Raw genomic sequence first — 3,890 nt, 5'->3', positions numbered from 1 at the left:
AGAGAGAGAGAGAGAGAGAGAGAGACATTAACATATAAAAATAGATAGATTAACTCACTTTCTCTTTCCCTCTGAGCCAATACACTAAAGAACACAAACACATTCATGGTGTCTTATATGTTCATTATGACAAGAATATATTCATTTACGTTCTTCAAAAGTTTTCCTGCTTTTATCAAATTGTTTAGAAACCACTCTTTATAATCTAAACTCTAATTTACAATAGTTTTTGCATTAGACTCTACTATTTGTGTTCTCTATCAATCTGTCGTCACTGATTTCATCTTTTAACGCAAATAAAAAAGAAATTGTTGATCTAAAATACAGCATTTTAACTTCATCGCTATAACCACACCGTTAAATATTCATTGAAAAGCGTATGGCGGAAGCTATCAGGTGTTAGGAAATTCTAGTAGTGAAATGATTGCTAAACTCAGCACAAGACGACTTTCCATTGAATCGAAATCAATGGATATTTTCTTGATTCCTGAAATATAAATATCAAACATGACTTTGATGTCGCTTGAACACAGCACAGCAATGTAGCGAAAATTGAATTAAAAAAAAGCATAACTAGTATAGTACATTAAAGTCTTGCTGACGAATATTCTTGCAACCATGATTCCTAGTATAATTTCTGATGGATTTCTTTTCTAGTGGTTTTGAATATTATTGATGAATTGTATGTTGGTATGTAATATAAATTAAAATATTTTTCTCGAAATCTAGAGTGGAAGAAAATTTAGTAAATTTTTATTCACTGATCTTATAGTTTAAGATTACGATTTTAAAGAAATATAAACTATCATTTTCATCCTTAATCTGAACATTTCTTCGAATATAAAGGATAACAGATCACTCATAATGATCTGTTACATTGACACAAGACCTATAATTAAGTGTATGTAGTCATGAATGTAATAGGCCCCAACATTTGATTTGATCCCGGAAGGACAAAAGGCATAGATGACCTCAGCTGTTTTTGAACTCAAAATCGTAAAGAGCTGGAATAATACTGCAAAGCATTGTGTCCTAACCCACTACCAATTCTACCAACCTCACCTAATAAGATTCCTGCTATAAGAGAAATGGTACATTATTTCTGTGAAGCATTCATGTATCACAAACAACGCACTTAAATTATGAACAGGATCTCAATGCAGTTACGTGTGACTTACTGCAAAGTGACCAAAGAACCCTAATATGACAAGTAACTTTCGGCTGGAAACTATGATTATAAGCTATGGTTCTTATACTTAATCGTTAGCTGTTTTGAGTTCATAACTCCACTTGGCTGACTGATTTGTGTTTCCATTGTTAAAGAGAGTTTATAGGATGTAATGATTAATTGTGAGAAAGGTAACAACAGGATAAATTGGGAACCGGAAACTCTTACATACCGTTACTGTTCAGAGATACTAAAGACGTAATTTAATGTGATAAATTCCTCTCTGTAAAAAATTTCAGGGTTCTGTTCCATCCTGAAAAATACATAAAATTTCAAGGTTTTACGGGAACATGTTTGTCTTGCTAAGAGTTGTTCTGTTTCTTAAATATATGTATGTCTATATATGTTTTTCGTTGAGTTTCATTAAGTTCTTCTTAAAAGAGTTGAACTTGGTCACTCAAAATGCAACAAGACGTTTTGAGTTAAGAGAGTTCTCAGTATTTGTCAATATGAAGTTGAATTGCTGTGTTGATTGAGCTATCGATACACACACCCAAGTGCGTGCGTCTATTCGTCTAAAGAATCTTAAATGGAGAATCTTTGGAATGTCTAACAAACTCTCAATGTGCCGCTAATAGATTGGATTTGGAGAATCCGCGTCAGTTTCTTTTGCTCTTTCTTCAACAAACCTAGTATTTCTAGATTTTTAAGTAGAACTGTAGGTAGATAGCTTAATGCACCTATGATGCTAGGTACAAATGAGAATATAAGTCAGGGTACAAGAGCTGTAAGATCAGCCTGAATTCACCATAAATGTTCTCTTTCCCCCGACTTGTGATGGTACATTCTCATCAGCTGGGCAGCTGACCTCTATATTTGCTATATTTGTACCGAATTGCTGTTTTTATTGGAATGTTCCACCAGTATTCCACCTTTTTAAATATGTGAGTACGTGCCGGTTCTGATATGCATTTGATGTTTACGTCAAGGCAATCTTTCCAGCCGATGGCATTGTAAATAGTCTTTGTTACTATATCATGTCTCATGAGCAGGTAGTATCTCGTAGACATTTTGGAATAGCTGCAGATAATGTGGATGACATGTTCCATACTGGCATAGCAAAGCCGACATTTTCAATCATAATGTCGTTTGGTGGTATCTTTGTCTATATCAGCTGTTTAGCAGCTATCACTTGTTCCTGGATAGCGAAGGTATATCATTCAAGATAGGATGTAATGTATCTACACAGTTCCGAGAGAGGCCTTTCTTCTTGTCAATGCTATTATTATCTTCTAGCTTACGTCATATGTACCCATACATTGCATTTTGCTGGAATGCTGCCCGCTTCTCCTCCAGGCTTCTATCTAAGTAAGCCAGTCTGGTCTCCTTTGAGTTGCATGAAGCAGTTATATGCTCAGAGGACCAGCTCAGTAGTTCTCCAACTTTGAGGATTGTACAAATTTCTTTCTTTACTGTTCAACTTGTGTTGTCTGAGAGATAGAATGCGACATTCAAAGGCTGTTTGAACTGACCATATGCTTCTTCCGCCATCGCTTTACCTCACATAGATTCTATCGGTGTCGTACTTGATGCGGAAGTTGCTAGTGGTGGTCATATGTATGTATGTATGTATGTATGTAGGTATGTATGTATGTATGTATGTCTCTTCTATTCTTTAATTATTATTATAAATCTTTCACTGAGGAGGGAGCCGGTTTCCAACAAAGATACAAGGCTCCATCTTTGGGATATAGTTAACACAGACAAATTCACATTTGGAACTTCAGAATAAGTCTTGCATATTTTTACTGTTCCACACCTACATTGTACGAATCAACCGGTCAATTTATCTTTCTGAAAATCCCAGTTTATCCAGATTCTCTTTTATATATGTATGTATGTATGTTTGTATGTATGTATGTATGCATGCATGTATGTATGTATGAGCGTGCACATACATATATGCATAGTTATACGTATTTATAGTAAACGTAACTAGTCAGAGAATAAAATTGCTGCACTGGCAGATATCTAATCCAGCCTCTATGAAGCAGGGGATACATATTCATCACGTTTCAATGACATTGCTGCTAAACGTGTAGGAATACTACGTTTGTGTTATGATGTATTGGCTAGAAGACAGGTGTCATAGGTTTATAGCCACACTTTGTTTTAGTAATCAAGAAACAAAAATTTTTAGGAAGCGTCTTAATCGATTTTCCTCTTGCTGGTCAGTGTATCGGTGTTTGAGATAAGTTAAAATGTTGTTATTCCTTATGGCATTATGTCACTTTTTATTCATTACTTTCACTTCCTCTTTTTTTTTTTTTCCACTGGAGTTACCTTTATCATTTTAATTCTGCTGTTAACTGCCTCGTTGATTTCTAGTCAACAGTTATTAATATTAATGCATTTTGTTATTGTGTCCTTTTGTTGCGATATGTTTTGTCTGAAAAAAAAAAAATTCACATGTAAATGAATAGTCCAGCCTTTAGCATACTTTATTTGTAGCAGAACCAGACGGGTCACAGGTGTGTTTCTGTGCATTTGTTAAAAGATAACAACCAGAATGAACATTCCTGTCTTTTGCAGCTGCCAAAGGCCACCGTAATTTGAAACAACTTTACACAGTAACTATTTGTATGTGCGTGCTTATTAATGTAAGCATGTGGTTGAGTATGTACGCGTGTATGTATACATACATACATACATACACATATAT

Source organism: Octopus bimaculoides, chromosome 4 (genome assembly GCF_001194135.2).
Source record: "Octopus bimaculoides isolate UCB-OBI-ISO-001 chromosome 4, ASM119413v2, whole genome shotgun sequence".
Taxonomy (NCBI): Eukaryota; Metazoa; Mollusca; class Cephalopoda; order Octopoda; family Octopodidae; genus Octopus; species Octopus bimaculoides.
This window is presented reverse-complemented; position numbering follows the sequence as displayed.